This window comes from Lipotes vexillifer, unplaced genomic scaffold (assembly GCF_000442215.2).
Source record: "Lipotes vexillifer unplaced genomic scaffold, Lipotes_vexillifer_v1.1 scaffold64, whole genome shotgun sequence".
Classification (NCBI taxonomy): Eukaryota; Metazoa; Chordata; class Mammalia; order Artiodactyla; family Lipotidae; genus Lipotes; species Lipotes vexillifer.
This window is the reverse complement of record NW_006791024.1, coordinates 951,243-972,412: the sequence shown is the minus strand read 5'-3', so window position 1 is coordinate 972,412 and position 21,170 is coordinate 951,243. Positions and strand designations below refer to the sequence as shown.

General features: G+C 36.9%; 1 protein-coding gene and 1 non-coding gene across 4 annotated transcripts in view; one reads left to right on the top strand and one right to left on the bottom strand.

The window, feature by feature from the left end:
• Positions 1–21,170, top strand: part of CDC42BPA (CDC42 binding protein kinase alpha) — a 270,792-nt gene that overhangs the window by 19,127 nt on the left and 230,495 nt on the right. The window lies entirely within an intron of this gene.
• TRNAK-UUU (transfer RNA lysine (anticodon UUU)) lies at positions 10,238–10,309 on the bottom strand. The gene has a single exon. It is a non-coding gene; the product is annotated as a tRNA-Lys (tRNA).

Sequence of the window (21,170 nt, the reverse complement as noted above, 5' to 3'; positions counted from 1 at the left end):
GCCTGTGCTCCGCAACGGGAGAGGCCACAACAGTGAGAGGCCCGCGTACCGCAAAAAAAAAAGGAAAAAAAAAAAAAAAAAAAAAAAAATCATGCTACAGAAAAGAACAGAGTGGGTATGCAACACTGGAAATTCAACAGATTTAGGGACCACAGGAAAAAGTGGCTTTCTTCATTTAAAGGGCTGTCTACCATTTCTCCTCTTAACTTATTCCAAACCCCAAAAATAACTACTTGGGAAGAGGTAGTGACTATATGTGGGAATTGAAATCCTTGTTGGGAATTCAGTTTTTCATTTAAACCCTTCACGTTCTCACTCAGTTTCACTCCCTGGAGATATTGGTTGGGGAGGGTTTGGAGGTTGGTTGTAGCGGGCTTTGGAGCAGCAGACACTGTGTAGAACTAGTCCCTGTGAAAATCCTTATTAGGAAATTTAAAGGGCGCTCGGCCTTGTGAGCAGTAAGGATCAGTCCACTGATGAGGCTGAGATGCAGCCAGGGTTTGGAGTTATTTTCTGTGTAAGAGAGCTCTTTTTAACCCAGAAAGGATCAATTCAAATCGTATACACAGGTTTGGCCTAGTCTAGTCTTGTCATAGCCACCGTCTAAACTCTTCAGTCCTATCTGAACTGAAAAAATAAAAGGAATTTCCACCCTCATATCCCCCTTAACCCAACCTGCCATATTAAAAGCAAAAACAAAAACAGTTTGTGCAGGGCTTGCTGGATAGGCCGCAGTAGGCTTAACTTTTTCTCTGGTATTGATCAGTACATGAGATTCTGTCCACTATCTCTGATTTGATTCCACCGTAGTCCTTTCCTTAGAGAATTTGAAGAAGAAATTGTCACTCTGCTCAGTTTTCTAGAGTTGACAGCCAGCCATTAGGGGGTGGCATTCTGTACTCTCCAGTCCAGGATGCAGATGGTGTGGCCTCTCTTCATTTCATTTGTGACATGCAGGAAGTTGGCATACACAGGGAAGGTTCCTTCTACTGGGCCATTCTTGTAAATATCAGCTGTGATCTTAAGGGACATTGTAGAAACTGCAGCTGTAGTGCTTGTTATCTTTGTAGGAAGGAGTATAGCCAGGCTCACAGGTCTTGCCGTACTTGGGAGTGTCTCTTCACCTCCATCACCTGGTAGCTGAGAGCCATTGAAATGGTGCTCACATTGTGGGATAGAATAGGACCTACAGCCTACATGGGCATCATAGAGGCCACCAGAGACTTTTCTTGGTCCAGAAATTCCAGGCTCCAGAGGGAAAGCCCCCATACAGCCATCCCCATACTTAGCAGTAGATGAGCACGTTTTCAGCAGGCATCTCTGTGGGGACATTCCTACTGGTGTCAATACACATCTGAACAGAAATGGTTTTTATGGCCCCAAATGCCCAGGAAGAAACACAGGACTGTTGGTAATGTCTTTTTTAATATTGAGACAGTTTAGCCACTATTCCTCAGTAGCAAAATGTTTTTGGCATATCCATTTTCTTAGCAAACTGTACTCTCTGAGGCAGCTTGGCTCTATCCAGGAAATGCTTAAAAAGTCCATTCAGTTCATATCACCATTATGGAGGCTGAACAGTTCATCTGCAGGGGTGCAAAATAGGGTCTGCTTGGGATACTAGGCAGCACCATCAGGCAGAAAAGGATGGCTAGGGCTCACCACACTTTGGCATCTGGATCCTGGATTTACTGAAGTTATGGAGACCCTAAGCCTGCAGTTGCCATGTTTAATCTCAGTATCTGGTGTCTGGAACCCGAGTCCACCATATTGCCACTTGGACAAGATATAAAATATTTTAATGACATGATTGTCATGCTGAACCTAATAGATATGTATAGAATTCTCCATCCAGCAGAGAATTACACATTTTTTTCTAGCACATACAGATCCTTCTTAAAATTTACATGTTCTAGGCCACAAAGGGTGCTTCAGTAACTTCCAAAAAATCATCATTATGCAGACCATAATCTCTGACATGAATAAAATACAGTAAATATCAGTCAGATAGCTAAAAATGACCCAAATGTTTGCACACTTACAAGCATAGATCATAAGAGGAATTATAAAATAATTAGATATTAATGGAAATGCTGCACTTCAAAGTTTGTGAGATACTTAAAGTGAGATTTATAACTTATAATATATTTACCAGGAAGTAAGAAACTTTGGTAATTGGTATGGGCTGAATTGTGTCTCCTTCCCCACGCCCTCAAAAAAAATGGATATACTGAAGTCCTATCCTCCAGTACTTCAAACTGTGACAGTAATTTGGAAACAGTGTCTTTATGGAGTTAAGTTAAAATGAAGTCAGTAGGGTGGGCCCTAATCTAATATAATTGGTGTCTTTATAAGAAGGGGAAATTTGGACATAGGCATGGACAGAGGGAAGGTGATGTAAAGACATAGGGGAGAAGTTGTCCATCTCCAGCCAGAGAGAGAGTCCTGGAACAGATCCTTCCTTCACAACTCTCAGAAGGAACCAACCCTGCTGATACCTTGATCTTGGACTTATAGTCTACAGAACTGTGAGAACAAATAAATTTCTGTTGTTTGAGCCACCCAGTCGGTGATACTTCAGTACAGCAGCCCTAGCAAACTAATACAGTAACTAATGAGACAAATATTAATTCAGAAGTTGGAAAAAGAGCTACAGAGTAAACAAAAAGGAAGGAAATAATAAGGCCAGAAATCTCTTAGAGAGTAGATATTATCAAAACCCAAAATTAGTTCTTTTAAAAAGTTAATATATTTAAAAATTGTTGGGTACATGATTTGTTCAATTTCAGAAAAAGCATAAATTTAATATATATCTGTTAAGAAATAATAAAAGAGAATATCTTTAATTTGATGAAGGATATGTGCCCAAAAACCTAAAGCAGACATTAATGGAAAAACTTTACATGCATTCCATTTAAGATCAGGAATAAGGTAAAGATGGTTAACAGTGTTTTTTATATTACTGGAGTTCCTGGCCAGTGCATTAAGAAAATAAATAGAAATGAGTTAATGGGATTGGAAGAGAAGAGAAAAATCCGTAAATGTTTAGAGATCACCTATATAAAAATCTGTAGGGGAAATAGACAAACTATATGTATTAATAAGATAATTTAGTATTTCTTAAATAAAAGATTGTTTTCTGAAAATCAGAATTCCTTTGTACTCAAAATAATTAGCTAGAAGGGATGATATATAAGATACCATTCACAATAATAAAAGAAAATCAAGTTTCTAGAATTTAATCTGACAAGTAATGCACAAGATCTACATGGAGAAAATTCTAAAACTCTTATTAAAATGTATGATAAGAAGACCTGAAAAACAGATATACCATGTTCAAATATGGAAAAAAATATTTCTGAAGATGTCAATTCTCCCTAAATTAATCTATAAGTTTTGTGGAATGCCAGTCAAAATTCAGTGGAATATTTTGAGAAATTTGACATACTAAATAATTTGCATAGAACTTCTGATTCTAACACACTTGTTTGTATCATACCAAATCTTCTGCTGAAAACAACTAGAAAACCTTGATTAAAATATAAATTCATCTATTTGAAGGCATAAGAGCTATGAAATCATTAAGGACTCAAGGGGCTAAGAGTCACAGAAATAGGTTTTTTGAGAGGTGAACCCCTAACATTCAGCTTTACCTTTCTCTTGGAGGCAGTTGTCTAGAGGCAGAGAAGTTAAAGAGAACTTTCAGAAGTCTCACAGGTAAGGGAAACTAAAATTGGAGTTCAGTTCTCTATAAAAAGGAGGGCTCTGTTAAATATCTCAGGTAGTTAATTGGAACTCCTGAAAGGCTACACCATTTGGTGTAAGGACAAATGGAAATAGGCCAGCCCTATAAAACTCAACTGAATACTAATCAAATCAACCCCAGATTGGATTAAGGTAATCAGTGTAGTAGAAATGAAACATACAGTGATTTAAATTAAAACTTGGTAGGTTTCACAGCAAACTGAAGAGAAGATTGGTGAACGGGAAAATAGGTCAGTAGGAAATATCTAGGTTGAAGCATGGAGAGGAAAAGAAATGGAAGGAAAGTTTAAAAATAAGTTAGGATTCATATTAGACATAGTAAAAAAAATCAACATGTATGTATTTATATTTCCAGAAGGAGATAAAATGGGACAAAAACAACATTTGAAGAGAATGATGGCAGAGAATTTTTCAGAGCTAACTAAAAACGTAAATCCATACATAGATTCAAGAATTCTGTTGACTCCATGACAGGATAAATACATCTAGGCACATAATACATCCAGCCACATAATTGTAAAACTTCTGAAAACCATAGATAAAGATACAATTTTAATAGTAGAGGAAAGGGACATGTAACTTCCAGTGAGCAATGAGAAGACAATTCACCTTTTAACAGAAATGATGGAAGTTGAAGATAATAGAAAATGGCATCTTAAAACTGCTGAAAGAAGGAAACTTGTCATCTATGATTCTATACCCAGCGAATATTTTTTAAAAATGAAGGCAAAAGAATGAAGTTGGATTCTACCTCACACCATATAAAAAATTAACTCAAAACAGATCATAGACTTAAATGTAAGAGCTAAAACTGTGATACTTGTAGAAGGAAACATAGATGTAAACTTTTTTGACCTTGGTTTGGGCAGTAGTTTCTTAAATATATCACAATCACCAAATCACAAGCACCAAGGAAAAAAGATAAATTAGGTTTCATCAAAATTAAAAACTTTTGTGCTTCCAAATAACAGTGTCAAGAAATTGAAGAGACATTTCACAGAATGGGAGAAAATATTTGCAAGTTGTATATCTGATAAGGGTCTGTTGTCCCAAAATATATAAAGAATATTTATAACTCAACAATAAAAACACAAATAACCTAACTAAAACATTGACAACTGATTTCAATAGAAATTTCTCCAAATAAGATATATAAATAACTAATAAGCACATGAAAAGGTGCTCAACATCATTAGTCTTTAGGGAAATACAAGTCAAAATGACAATGAGATACCACTTCTCACCCACTAAGGTGAATATAATTAAAAGACAGTAATAAGTGTTTGCAAGAATGTAGAAAGATTGGAACTCTTGTGCATTACTGGTGGAAATGTAAAATGGTACAACTGCTTTGACAAACAGCCATTCAGTTCAGCAATTCTATTCCTAGATACATGCCCCAAAGAATTGAAAACACATGTAAATACAAAACCTTGTACTTGAACTTTCATAGCAGCCTTAGTCATATTAGCGAAGGAAACAGTCCAAATGCCCATCAGGTGATGAATGGATAAACAATTGTGGTATGTCCTTATAATGAGATATATATATTTTTTAACATCTTTATTGGGGTATAATTGCTTACAATGGTGTGTTAGTTTCTGCTTTATAACGAAGTGAATCAGTTATACATATACATATGTTCCCATATCTCTTCCCTCTTGCGTCTCCCTCCCTCCCACCCTCCCTATCCCACCTCTCTAGGTGGTCAGAAAGCACCGAGCTGATCTCCCTGTGTTATGCCGCTGCTTCCCACTAGCTAGCTATTTTAGATTTGGTAGTGTATATATGTCAGTGCTACTAGTGTATATATGTCAGTGCTACTCTCTCACTTTGTTGCAGCTTACCCTTCCCCCTCCTCATGTCCTCAAGTCCATTCTCTACGTCTGCGTCCTTATTCCTGTCCTGCCCCTAGTTTCTTCAGAACCATTTTTTCCCTTTAGATTCCATATATATGTGTTAACATACGGTATTTGTTTTTCTCTTTCTGACTTACTTCACTCCGTATGACAGTCTCTAGGTCCATCCACCTCACTACAAATAACTCAATTTCGTTTCTTTTTATGGCTGAGTAATATTCCATTGTATATATGTGCCACATCTTCTTTATCCATTCATTTGTCGATGGACACTTAGGTTGCTTCCGTGTCCTGGCTATTGTGAATAGAGCTGCAATGAGCATTCCGTGTCCTGGCTATTGTAAATAGAGCTGCAATGAGACTCTTTTTGAATTATGGTTTTCTCAGGGTATATGCCAGCTTTGTTTTTTTCAAGGTTGTTTTGGGTGTTCTAGATCTTTTGTTGTTCCATACAAATCTTAGAATTATTTGTTCCAGTTCTGTGAAATATGCCATTGGAATTTTGATAGGGATTGCATTGAATCTGTAGATTGCTTTGGGTAATATGGACATTTTAACAATACTAATTCTTACAGTCCATGAGCACTGAATAGCTTTTTATTTATTAGTATCTTCTTCAGTTTCTTTCATCAGTGTCTTATAGTTTTTAGTGTACAGGTCTTTCACCTCCTTGGTTAAATTTATTCCTAGGTATTCTTTTGATGCAGTGGTAAATGGGATTGTTTTCTTAATTTTTCTTTCTGAGAGTTCTCTATTAGTGTATAGAAATGCCATGGATTTCTGTGTATTGATTTTGTATCCTGCGACTTAGCTTAATTCATTTATTAGTTTTTTGATGGGAGTCTTTAGGGTTTTCTATATATAGGGTTTTCTATATATATATTTGCACTTCTGCAAATAGTGCCAGTTTCACTTCTTTCCAATTTTGAGTGCTTTTATTTCTTTTCCTTGTCTGATTGCTGTGGCTAGGATTTCCAGTGCTGTGTTGAATAGAAATGGTGAGAGTGGGATCCTTGTCTTGTTCCTGTTAGAGGAAAAGCTTTCAGCTTTTCACCATTGAATTGTATGACGTGAGTTTGTCATATGTTGCCTTTATTATGTTGAGGTACATTCCCTCTGTGCATATTTGTTGAGAATTTTTATCATAAATGGATGTTGAATAATATCAAATGCTTTTTCTGCATTTATTGAGGTGATTATATGATTTTTATCCTTTATTTTGTTAATGTGGCGTGTCACATTGTTTGATTTGCAGATGGTGAACCATCCTTGTATCCCTGGGATAAATCCCACTTGTTCATGGTGTATGATCCTTTTAATGTATTGTTGAATTCAGTTTGCTAATATTTTATTGAGAATTTTACTTCTGTGTTAATCATGGATATTGGCCTATAATTTTTATTTTCCTTCCTCCCTCCCTCCCTCTCTTTCTTTCTCTCTCTCCCTCCCTTCCTCACTCCCTCCCAACCTCCCTCCCTCCTTCCATCCCTTCCTTTCTTCCTTCCTTCCTTCCTTCCTGTCCTTGTCTGGTTCTGTATCAGGGTAATGCTGGCTTCATTAAAAGTGTTTGGAAGCATTCCCTCCTCTTCAGTTTTTTTGGAAGAGTTTTAGAAAAATAGGCATTAACTGTTCTTTGAACATTTGGAATAATTCACCAGTCAGTCGATTTAGTTCTGTATATTTGTTTATTGGGAGTTTTTTGATTACTGATTCAGTTTTGTTACTAGTGATCAGTCTAGTCAGATTTTCTTTTTTAAAATTTTCAGTCTTGGTAGATTGTATATTTCTGGAAATTTATCTCTTTCTTCTAGGTTGTCCAGTTTGTTGGTGTATATGTGTTCCTAATGTTCTCTTATGATTCTTTGTATTTCTGTGGTATCAGTTTTAACTTACCTCTTTCATTTCTGATTTTATGTTTTTGAGCCCTCTTTTTTCCTTGGTTAGTCTAGCTAGAGGCTTATTGATTTTTTTTTTTTTTAATCTTCTCAAGGAACCAGCTCTTGGTTTCATTGAGCTCTTCTATTGGTTTTTTAATCTCAGTTTTATTTATTCATTTTCTTATATTTAGTATTTCCTTCCTTCTACTAACTTTGGGCTTTGTTTGTTCTGTTTATTTTTTTTCCCCCTAGTTCCTTTAGGTGTAAAATTAGATTATTTGAGATTTTTTTTTTATGTCTTGGGACAGGCCTGTATTGCTATGAACTTCCCTCTTATGACTGCTTTTTCTTCATCCCATAGATTTTGGTACATTTTATTTGTGTTTTCATTTGTCCCTAGGTATTTTTTGATTTCTCCTTTGATTTCTTCAATGACCCATTGGCTGTTCAGTAGCATTTTGTTTAATCTCCATGTTCTTATGGGGTTTTTTTTTTCAGTTTTTCTCTTGTAATTGATGTTGAGTTTCATACCATTGTGGTCAGAAAAGATACTTGATATGATTTCAGTTTTTTTTGAATTTATTGATACTTGTTTTGTGGCTTAATATGTGATCTGTGCATGTGAGAGAGAATGTTACATGTACACCTGAGGAGAATGTGTATTCTGCTGCTTTTGGATGGTGTATTCTCTATATATCTATTAACTTCATTTGAGACCAGTGTTTCCTCACTGAATTTTCTGTCTAGATGATATGTCCATTGCTGTAAGTGGGGTGTTAAAGTCCTCTACTATTATTGTATTGCTTTCACTTTTTCCCCCTTAGGTCCGTTAGTATTTGCTTTATATATTTTTCATGCTCCTATGTTGGGTGCATATATATCTATAAATGTTATGTCTTCTTGGTGGATTGAACCCTTTATCATTATGTAGTGCCCTTGTCTTTTATAAGTCTTTGTTTTAAAGTCTATTTTGTCTGATACGAATATAGCTACACCACCTCTTTCCATTTCCATTTGCATGGAATATATTTTTCTATCCCTTCACATACAGTCTGTGTGTATTCTTACTTTTGAATTGAGTCTCTCTTAGGCAGCATGTAGATGGGTCTTTTTATCCATTCAGCCACTGTGTATGATTTTTGATTTGTGAATTTAGTCCATTTGCATTTAAATTAATTATTGATTGGTATTTACTTACTGCCATTTTGTTAGTGGTTCTCTGGCTGTTTTTGTAGCTCCTCTCTGTTCTTTCTTCTCCTCTTTGTCTCTTGTTTGCTGGCTTTTTTTCATGTTATATTTAGATTCCTTTCTCTTTTTCTTTTGTATGTTTACTATAAGTTTGTGTGTGTGTGTTTGTGTGTGTGTGTGGTTACTGTGAGGTTCACATACAGCATCTTAAGTATACAGTAATCTTTTTTAAGTTGATAGCAACTTTTTCGAAAGTTTTAAATTATTACTCCTCTGTCATCTTTTATATTTTTGAAAACACCTTTTCCATGTTTTAATATTATGCTTTCCTTAACTAATTATTGTATTTTTAATTTTACTATTTTGTCTTTTAACCTTCATACTTGCTTTGTAAGTGACTTATCCACTACCTTTACTATATATTTACCTTTTCCCTTTTGTATGTTTTCTTATTATTAATTAGTGTCTTTTATTTTCAGCTTACAGAAGTCACTTTAGCATTTCTTGTATGGCTGATGTAGTGGTGATGAACTCCACTCTTGCTGAGTTCTGAATGATAACCTTGATGGCTAGAGAATTCTTGATTGGAATTTTTTTTTTCCTTTTAGCACTTGAATAAGTCATACTACTCCCTGTGGCCTGTAAAATTTCTGCTGAAAAATCTGCTTATAGCTTCATGGGGTTTCCCTTGTATGTAATAGGTTGTTTTTTTCTTTATACTTTGAAGATTCTCTCTTTACCCTTAAATTTTATCATTTTAATTATAATGTGTGTCACTGTGGTTCTCTTTGGGTTCATCTTATTTGGAACTCTCTGGGTTTCCTCAACTTGTATGTCTGCTTTCTTCCCCAGATAGAGAAGTTTTCAGCCATTATTTCTTTTCTTTTTTTTAAAAATTTATTTCTTGTATTTATTTATTTTTTGGCTGTGTTGGGTCTTTGTTGCTGTGTGTGGGCTTTCTCTAGTTGTGTCGAGTGGGGGCTACTCTTCATTGTGGTGCGTGGGCTTCTCTTGTTGCAGAGCATGGGCTGTAGGCACGCGGGCTTCAGTAGTTGTGGCACGCAGGCTCAGTAGTTGTGGCTCGCGGGCTTAGTTGCTCCACGGCATGTGGGATCTTCCCGGACCAGTGATCAAACCCATGTCCCCTGCATTGGCAGGCGGATTCTTAACCACTGCACCACCAGGGAAGCCCCAGCCATTATTTCTTAAAATAATTGTTCTGGCCCTTTCTTTCTCTCTTCTCCTCTGGGACCACTATAATGGAAATGTTATTCACCTTGATGCTGTTCCAGAGGTCCCTTAAGGTATCTTCAGTTTTTTAAATTCTTTTTTCATTTTGCTGCTCTGTCTGGGTGATTTCCATTGCTTTGTCTCAGCTCACTGATTTATTCTTCTACTTCATCCAGTCTGATTTTGAACCCCTCAAGTATTTTTTCCATTCAGTTAAACTTCTGTTTGGTACTTTCTTATATTTTCTATCTCTTCGTTTTTGGTTTGTTTTGGTTTGGTTTTGGTTTTTTTTTGGCTGCATGGTTTGTGGAATTTTAGTTCCCTGACCAGGGATTGAACCTGGGCCTTGGCAGTAAAAGTACCAAGTCCTAACCACTGGACTGCCAGGGAATTCCCTCTATCTCTTTGTTGATGTCCTCATTGTATTCTTTCTTCTCCCGAGTTCAGTGAGCCATCTTTACAGCATTACTTCTAACTTGTGTAAGTTGCTTATCTCTGTTTCATTAAGGCCTTTCTCTGGAGATATGTCTCGTTCTTTAGTTTGAAACATATTTTTATGCCTCATTTGCCTATGTTTGTCTTCATGTATTGGGCGAAACAGCTACTCTTCCAATTTTGAAAGAGTGGTCTTGTGTAGGAGATGACCCATGAGGCCCAGAAGTGCCATTTCCCCTGGCTATCAGTGCTAGGCACTCAAGGGATGGCACTCGTGTGGGGTGCATGCATCTGATGGCTGTGGCAGAGCTGTGGCTGCTCTGCAGGGAGGGCAGGGTGTGTTGCACTTGCCTGGCTCAGCTGCTGCATAGGGTGAGCTGGGTGCAGGGTGCTCGTCCAGCCCCATTGTAGTGTGGCTGGTGTGTGTGGGGTTTAGGGTGCTCACCTGACCAGGTTGTGGCATGGCGTAGGTAGAGCATCCCTCCTGGTGCTAACAGGCTAGAGGGAGGACACCAAAAATGTCATTCCGTCATAAGCAAGTTAGAATGTTATTGCAAAGCTTGCCAGTGCTTCTGTCCCCAGAGAATGTTCCAGCTGGCTCATGTCTCTCTGGCAGCTACTTTAAGATTAGTAAGTGGGTCTCCCTTGCTTATGGTGTAGGTGCTTTCCAAACCATTCCTTTTGCACTGGATCTCAGGGTGAGTGGGTCTGTATGTGACCCCTTTAATAGTGGCTTCTCCCTTCCCTTTGGTTCTGTGGTTCTCCTGGATTTAATTCCCATTTATTTGCTAAATCAGATGTTTTGGGGGGGTCACCTTTCCTGTGCCAGACCCAAGGGTTGGGGTACCTCATGTAGTGCTCAATACCTTCACTCCTTGAGGAAGAGTTCTATATTTTTGGAATCCCTGCTAACTGTGGGTAACTGCTCCTGGGCTGGTGTCCCAAATAAAACCATGTCTCTGCCTCTCCTACCCCTCTCCATGTGTCTCTTTTATCTTTTGTTGCCAAGGTGTTGTTCATCTAGTTCTCAGGTCCTTTTCAGAGGAAAACGTCTCCTTATGTAGCTGCACATTTGTTGTGTTAATGGGAGGAGGTGAGTTCAGAGTCTTCCTATGCTGCCATCTTTAACTTCTCCCAGAAGTTTACTTGATATTACTGGTTTATTGTAACAGATACGACTCAGGAACAGCCAAATGGAAGAGATGTATAGGGTAAGGTATGGAAGGAGAGGTATGGAGCTTCCATGCCCTTTCTGAGTGTGCCACTGTTCCAGCACCTTGATGTGTTCAGCAACCTGGAAGCTCCCAGAAGCCCTTCAATTAGGGATTTGTATGGAGATTTCATTACATAGGCATTATTGATGAAATTGTTGGCCATTAACAACTCAATCTCTAGCCCCTCTCCCCTTCTCTGCATGTTGGGGGTGGTGCTGAAAGTCACAAGATTCTAATAATGGAGTAGTCTTTCAGGCAACCATCCCCCCACACTGAACTATCTACCACCACCACTCATCTCCTTAACACACGAAAGAATATTATAACTCCACAAATTCAAAGGGTTTTAGGAGCTGTGTGCCAGGATCTAGGGACAAAGGCAAAATATTTATTTTTATTATACTACATCCATTATAACTTTGTATTGTCTAATTGACAGTTTTTATGTATATAGAGCAAAAATGGACAGAGCTAAAAGGATAGACATATCAATTTAATAGTAGGAAATTTTAACACACTGTTTTCATAGCTGATAGAAGTAGACAAAAATCAGTAAGGAATAAAAGATATGAACAACAATTAACAGACAACTTAATTGACATAGTACACTATGCTCAACAGCTGACGAACACATGGAACATTTACCATTTATTAGTATATCAAGATGCAGTAGATTTTTTTGTATATGGACCTTGTATCCTGTGACCATTTTAAATCCATTTATTAGTCTTAGGAAATATTTTTTACATGTATGGCTTCCTGTTAGATTATCTATGTTGTGTGCTGTCTGGTCTTTATTTCCTGTTTCTACCTGCTTTACAGTTACCAACATGAAAATTCAGTCTCCAGAGTTTGGCAGAAACCTTCATGGTGAAAGCCAGCTATGCTTGCTTGTTTTTTAGTATTCTTAGATGCACTTAGTTTTGATGCTATGCCAGTTTCTTTCATCCTAGTTCTGAAATATGTTTAAAAGGTGATTTTAATAGTTTTTCATGTTTACAATGTTTAGAAAGCTCATTCAAAGGATCTAACCTTACATACCACCAAAAATAGAAGTGTTTATTTTTCTATATGAATTTTAGACTCAACTTGTCTACTTAAAAAAAGTGTTATTTTCATTGGGATAATGTTAAATTGACAGATTAATTAAAGGAGAATCGATACCCGGTCTTCTTTGGGATTACATTATAATTTATAATTTTTGAGAAGAAAGATGGGCAGTTTTCCTAAACTTTTGGCTCATTTACTAGGTAATTTTTCTTCTGTTGCTGTTGTTGGGATAGTTTACTACCATTATATTCTGATTTTTTTTTCTTGGAAAATACGAAAGCTATTATTTTATATATACTAGTTCTTTAATATTACTTCAGTTACCAGCTACCTTACCAAAGTACCTTGTGGTTTCTGGTAGTTTCCTTTTCATTTATTATTTTATTCCTTTTAAAGTATACAATTATATCTTCTGGCAAAAATTCAAACATTTGGAATACACACTGACAGTCTCTTTATGAGCTCTCTTTAGTCTTTGAGTTTATTAATTTTGAGCTTTGACTCCCTATATCATTGCTCTTACCTGTGCCTTCATTTTCTTCTGTAATGTAATTTGGGCTATGGTTTCTCCATTCTAGTCTCTATCTAATCCCCATTTTATTCATCCTAGATTTCAGGAATTCTTTAAAATATCTGATTCGTTGATGTTATTCTTCTTATTTTCCAGTGTTGTAATTTTATTCCTTTGAACAACATATATTTTCTGTAATTTCATGAGATTGAGAGTGAGAGAGAAGTAAATGAGTGTCCTTCGTTTACCATCTCAAAACCATCTTTAAATACTAACAAAAAGAAAACATCAACAAAAGTCAGTGTACCTGGCTCTTGGTGCTTCAGTAATTGAATATTTCCTGACTGGTCTGCACAGCTGAGGTTCTTTATACTACTTAATTGTTTCCATCCCTTGAGAATCCCAATCTTCCCTGTTTTGCATCTACATACCTTTCATGAATGTCTCTAGTCCCTGTACTCTAGAATCCTGGATGTTTTTGATACTTTTTATTTCTGGGCTATAAGACGTTGCATCCATGTAAGGACGTAAGGTTCCAGTTACTCTGTTCTCTTTGCCTCTGGGTTTTAACCAGTATGTTGGAGCCAGATCACGTTCAGTGTTATCAGGATCCCCTGTTAAAAAAGATTAAGACATGAACTTGGAGCCAAGCTGGAGACTTCCCACTACCTTCCCTCAAACGTAAACCTTTGTTCCCCACTTTGGATCTCAAAATAGACAAAAATTATGTATATCCAGCTAGCTGAATTGTTTCCAGTCAGCCTTAGAAACTCATTTGCTAGTGGAACAGAGTCATATTAAGATATGGGCTTCTAGGCTGATTGCTAGAGGACAAGCCTTGAGTCTTAGGATTTCACAGAAGTGAAGGAGAATTACTCACCTTTGTTTTTCAACACTTGTCTCTTGAGTCTAATAGAGAGGGTAGAACCTTTCTTGCTTTAAAGATAGACTGTTTTTATTCACTCCAAATTTGAACTCTAGGAATAAAAAAGCAGCAGGATAAGTTTTACAGAAATGGGAAGTAGAGCAGAGTGAATTTGCCCAGGCTCTCACCTTTTATTGATACAGTTCCTGCAGATACTTTGAAATGACTCATGCGTTATATTTAAGGCCAATATTAATGGATATTGTGTTTTCAGAGAAAGTGGAGGTCATCCCGGCCTAACAAAATATATTTTGTTATTACTGTTGCTTCTTTAAAATCATTACATATTTGCAAATGAGTGAAAGAATTGATGGCAGAATGCAATCAGTGAAAGAACTGAATGGGAAAGTGAAATCAGTAGATTAATGGAGTTTATAAAAATGGGAGTGAAGATGTAAGATACTTTTATCTTTCTAATGGGGAAGGTGAGAACCTTGTACAACTTCTTCCTAGCACTTATACTTTTAACTTTTAAATGCCTTATTTCTGTGTTTAATGTTTGTCTTCACCAATAGACTCTTAGTGAAGGCAAGGACCGAGTTTCTTTATTCATTATACTCAGTACTTAGCACAATACTTTTGAATATAATAATTTTCCTTATTGGAGATTAAAAATAGAAAAATGAAGTTCTTTTTTTCTTTCATGCTTCTCTGTTTTGACTAATGAAAAAGATACGTATTAACCATATACTATAATCCAAACATGTTCCATACCCTTGATTAGGATCACAGTCTAATCTACATGAGGGAAAGGTACACAGCATTGAGATCTACTTCTGTAATTTTGGGGGCATTTCTTTCCAATTTTATTTCTATTCATAGGTAATAAAATTGGGATAGTTTTATAAACATTGATATCTAACCAGCTTTTCTAACCAAATATTTTAAGGCTTTTCCCCGTATGTTGAAACATTTCTTTTAAACCTGATTTCTAATGGCTCCATAGAAGTCCATTATGTGGAAGGTCTGTAATTTATTTAACAATAATGTTAAGCTGGAATGTATGCTCCACGAATATAGGAATTTTTTCCCTGTCAGTTCACTGCAATTCCCCAGCACCTACAACAGTGTCTAGTACATAGTAGGTGCTTAATACATAAAAAATGAATGAAATATTTAGGTTGTTCTATTTTTTCTATATTAGAAATAATGCTCTCCAAAGTATTTTTGTACAAAATGCTTTCACTGTATTTCAGATGCTTTTCTAAATAATTACTTCTAGAAGAAACTTCTAGAAGAGGACCTTGCTGGTTGAAAGGATATGGACAAACTTATATGATTTCAGAGTCGTTTTCTCTATGAAATAATGTTATCTGTGGCTTTTTTTTTTACACTTTAGTTTTATAAATTTTCTATAATAATTATATTCTAAAAGAATCAAAATAGTTATTTTATTCTTTTAAGTGCATTTCTTTTATTCAGGGAGCAGTTAGTAATCTTGTGCCTGGAATATAGTGTTTTTGTTGTTGGTGGTGAAAGATGAGGATTGAAAGTTTTCTTGGGCAGATGCAGTGAATGATTTGGTATGCTATTCTGAGGAACGTTATTTCATAGGAATGGGAGTCCTATCAAATGTTAATAAGCAGAGTAGTGGTAGAATCAGAATGATAAGAAAGGTAATACTGATAGTGTAGAGGAAGGATTTGGTAGAGAAGAGACCAGAGGGAGGGAGATCCTGGATTTCTCACTCTCTAGCCTCCACGTCATTCAATTAATCATTGATTTTTTTTATCCTAAGTATTTCTTGAACTTCTTTTCTTCCTTAGTGAAGTCCTCAATATCTTTCACCTCAGCTACTGCTGTAACCTTCTCATTTCTTTCCCTGCCTCAGAACCATTCTCCACAGAGCTATTAAAGTGATGTAGCTACAACCAGATATGAAGAATGGTTCCCTATTATCGACATTTTAAGGTTCTAGTTGATTAGCGTGGCATACAAACTCTTCCATTATTTGGATCCTTCACTTTCATTTCTAGCTTTTCCCTGCTGTGAAGAAAACCTTTCCTAAGAAAGAAAACTGCTTATTATCCCTGATTGTCTTCACCCCTGTCCCCCGCACAGATAGCACTTGCTTCTGTGCCTCGCTCATGCTGCCCCCATTTCCCAAAATATTCCCTCTCTCCAGCCAGACCCCCCTTGGTCCCCTTTTTCTGGGGCTCACTGTGTAAGACTCATATATCCATAACCTCTTCCAAGAAATGTTAACATATATATTCACAGATTACACACCTCCCTCCTTTCTCCTGCCTCTTTGGCTTAGGAATCTCTCTTCTGTGCTTTTTATAGGACCTTGTTTTTACCTTTCCTTTCATGTTGCACTTTAATTATCTGTTTAGTTATGTTTCCCACACTGGACTGTGGGATTTTTGAGAGCAAGGGCTCTTTTATTTCTTTGTATTCTCAGCAGTTAGCATAATGTCTGACATATAGTAAGGTGGTCAAAAAGGAACCTATTATCATTTTTCAGATGAAATAATGAGGGCTTGAACCAGGCCAGTGGGCAAGAAGGATGGGTGGTGGGTTAGACAGATTGTTAAAGAAGTCACTTTGGATGTCAGTGATAAGTTAAAGGTAGAAATCATGGATGATTGAGATATGCAACCTGAGTAAATGAGTTTAACGTGCAGGTTTTTGACTTGTTAAATTTGAAATATTTGCTGAACATTCTAGAGAGATGACTAATAGGTAACTAGAAGTATGGGTCTACCTATTAGGAGATAAGGATTTAGGAGTCATCAGGGTAGAGGTATTAATTAGGGCATATGGAATGGATAATACAGGTCAGGAAGGAGAGGAGATATAAAAAATGTGGAGTAGGGATCCTTGGGGAAAATCATTTAATAGGTTACAGAAAAAAGAAAAAGTAGGGTAGTAGATTGATTGTCAGTGATGTCCAATAGTGAAGAGAAGTTGAAACAGATGAGAGTTGAGAACAATATATTTTATTTGGAATTTGGAAGGTCATAATTGATCTTTGAGAGAGTAATTTCAGTCCAGTAGAGGGAAATAGCAACTAGATTGAAATAGGTGATTGAAGGAGGCTGAGAAACGAATGATGAACAAGTGGAAAAAGCAAGCATATAGTACTCTTTGCTTTATGGAGAAATGATACCTTGTGGAAAAAGAGATGTGATATCACTTTCTTGAGGGGAAGGTAGGACGGCAATAAAGTTTTTGTTTTATGTTTTGTTTTTGGATGGGAGATGGTCATGGAAAAGTTTGTCAGTTGGTGTTCAGGAGCCATAAGAAAGAAGGCTTGAAGTCCAGAAATAAATCTTTAATGGAACAAGGGAAAGAAGAAAAGGAAGGGGGAGAGTCTGGCGTTAAGATCTCAGATGATACTGTTATTCTTGCAAGTGGTGGGGACACTTCTTTCTGGGGCTCAGAAGGAAAAGAAGTAAGGAGAAGTAGAAATATAGAAACATTTAAAGGTGGTATGAGGGAATGTGAAGGATCTATTTTCTGTGAAGTAGGCTAGCAGGTCATTAATTGCAGGGTAAGGTTTGGATAGGTCAGGGATAGGATAGATGGTGGTGGCAGGGTGGCACAGGTCATTTTAGAAGATTGGTAAAGGACAGAAGATTAATGGTGAGGCTGCAGATAGATTTAGGGCCCAGTTGAGATTGAACTATGGAAAAAATAAAGCAATAATTTAAATACTTAAATAATATGTGTATTTGTTTATATATTTTTTTCCATAAAAGGGACTGAAGAAAAGGACAGGGCCCTGGAGAATTGCTTATAGTTACTCATTAGGATTAAGTGAGGCAGATAGTTAAGGACAGTGATATTTGCTCTATAGTCCTAATGCTTGGAAGAATTGAAGAACGGGTGCAGGGTCGGGAGTGGGCTGCTGCAGACAGCGGTCTGGCTGTCAGTAGACTAAGTCCTGCCTGGTCATAGGCCAGTGTGATCCAGAGTCAATTCAGAGTATTTAATGCATGACTGATAATATTTGAGATTTAGTATGAGAAGGTGCCTTCCTTCCTTTTCCTTTCTCTTCTCCTTTCTTCCTTCCTTTCTCTCTCTCTTTCTCTCTTTCTCTCTCTCTTTCTTTCCCTTTCTTTCTTTTTCTTTTTTTCTTTCTTCCTTCCTTCCTTCCTTCCTTTCTTCTTTTTTCTCTTTCCTCCCTCCCTTCCCTCCTTCCCTCCTCCCTCTCTCCCTCTCTCCCTCTCTCCTTGCTCTGTATGTATATCAATTAAAGTATGTAAAATAAAAGCAACAAATAGATTGTAGATAATTTACTCCATTTTAAGACACAGTGAATTTTGTACAGAAAAGTAGTATTGGCTGGTTTATGAGTTCTTACTGCTTAGTTATTCATTCCTGGTTAAAATATCTCTGGTGGCCTTACATACCCTGTAGTAGTTATCAACTAATAGATTTCAAAATGCAGACAGCCCTAAAGAGAATTTTTTTTTCTCCAAAGTATTTTGTCTCCTATCAGGAATTTGTCATTAGGTATTATATAGACCCAGTGGATAGGTTCATCTCTGGCATGGATATCTGACAGAAACAGCATTTCTCTCAATTATGCTTTTTCTTTAAAAAAAAAACCAAACTCTGAAAATGAAAGCATAATTTATGTACCTCCTACAAGAAATGCGTAAATTATGGGAAATAATAAAGGAGCAAGGTATAATTGAAAATCAACAGCTCTATGAGTTAAGAACCTACTCTCTACGACTCAATTGTTGTCAGTTACTGCTTAACTTAACGCTGGGTTTTCCTTTTTGCTTTCAGGAAAACCTTTAACTTACGCCCTGGGTGTTGCCTGTCCACAGTTTCCTGGTGGCTCACCGCTTCTGCCTGCTCCAGCCTTGCTCCGGCAGCTTCAAGGCTTCTGGGCTTCAGAGCTTGTTGTGAAAGCTTGCTGCTTTGGCCTGCTACCCCTGCTTCAGGTGTCAAAAGCTTTTAATTAGCTTGCTTCCTCTAATTACCATAACTAGGCCCTAATGTATCTGCATAACCTAGTCTTAGGGTCTGAAAGGAGAATTATTTTTAGCCGTTCATTCTTCCTTAAAAACTCTGTACCCTGGCTCTCCTGGGATTCAAGGGAGAGTGAAAGACGTTTGAAGTTATATTGCATGATTCACCTTTGAAGCCTCTGTATATGGGCTAGTCTTCAGTCCATAGGGGCACACTGGCATGGGCATACTTATATTTTTATAGCCAGTGTCTGTTCTAATTGGTCAGTGCCCATGCTGTACCAATTTCTAAATATTTTGACTATCACTACTATATATATAAATTGCAACTCCGTAGAGAGGATACCTCTAGCTGGTTTAGTGAACTCTTTGTAGTGTTTTTAGTTTGCTTGTTAAAGAGACTCAGTATTTTTTAAATTAAATATTTTGAATACAGAGTGATCACTAACAGAACAGTTTATAAAAAACAAATACAGTGATTTCCATACATATTAACAATGATCACCATTAACATGACAATAGGAATCAAGACTATAGGCATGATGAATGGGAAGATCTCTTCAAAAACCTGGAGAAGTATTCAGTACTCATAGCAGTAAATAACTCTAGCTCTGTTATCAGGTAGTGAGGACTGTGGAACCTGCTTTAGAATGGTGTAGGAATTGATTTTGGCAGTATATGTATTGTGCTCAGTCCAGTGCCAGTCACAGTAAGCTTTCTATAAATGAGTTGTTTTTGTTTATTATTATTAATAATAAGTGATGGTAGACATTATACAGCAGAGATAAAAAGGAGACAAAGACATGGAGCAATAAATAGTGAACAGTTACAATACATGAAAGATAATAAAAGCTAAGTTGTGAAGTTGAGACTTTAAAAGCCATACATAATTGTTAAGAGAGCAACATGAGCTGGAATAATCTGGTACGCACTTAAACCTTAAGATACAGACTTGTATCTCTTTTATCATAATGCCTTATTTTTATTTGAGTTTCAGTCTCAGTTTAGTAGTGTACTTGAAGCTGAGCGTATTGATGCCTTTCAACTTCCTATGTAGATACACTCATGTAGGTTACAAATCACTCGTTATTTATTCAGTAAATATTTATTGCGTACCTATTGATTCCCAAGCACTGGGCACATACTAGTGAAGAAATGAGAAAAAAATAATACCTACCCACATAGAGCTTATGTTCCAGTGAGTGAGGCAAACAGTAAGCAAAATACATAAATAGAATATACAGTTTGTTAAGTAAAAAGAGCTAAGGGGAAAAGGAAGCAAAGAAATGGGCTAGAAAGTGTGAAAGGGCAGAATGACATTTTAGGGAGGGAGTGAGAGCAAACCATGTAGCTATAGGGGGGAAAGACCATTTGAGACCTACGGAGTAATAAGTGCAAAAACACTAAGTTGAGACTGAACAAGGTGGTCAGTGTGTTTGGAGAGAGCGATCTAGGAGGAGAGTAATATGAGATCTGGGAGACCACGGCGTGTTGCAGCGCGCCGCTCGTAAGTTACAGCAGGGGCTTTTTTACATGGAGAGACATCAGAAACTGAAGTTTTGGAGCAGAGTGTCATGATCGGAGCTAGTTTAAGCAGGGTCACTGTGGCTGATGTTTTGAGAACAGATTTTGGGCTGTGAGAGCAGAAGTAGAGAGGCTAGGCAGGATAGTCCAGGCAAGACATAATGGTAGATGGGAATGGCATGGACTAGAGGAGGAGGTATGGCCAATTCTGGATATACTGAATGTAGACTAGATTTGTAGAACTGCATGCCAGCTGCTTCTTGGGTATTGAAATTCTGTTTAATATAGTGTGATCATTCCTAAGGTATATGTTGTATCTATAAGTGATGATTCTTAAATCGTGTTTAAGAACTCATTCATTTACATTTGTCACCTACTGATTTTTCTGTAGCATTTGCAGTTTTTCTAACATCGTAGTGCTGTTAATAGGCTGTCTTTAAAGACAGCTCTATGTTTGGTGTTTTTAAAAACATGTCTTTGTTCTGTATTAAATTTATAATCTTCCCGTCCATTCTAAGTGTACTGTTCATTCTGATCAAATTATATAAGAAAGGACATTTTAACGTACTACCCTCTTATATGTCAGTTAGCTGTGGTTCTTGAAAATCTAGAACCTGAAGTTAGATTTCTAGGAGAATCTGCTCCTCCTCCTCCCCCCTCCTCC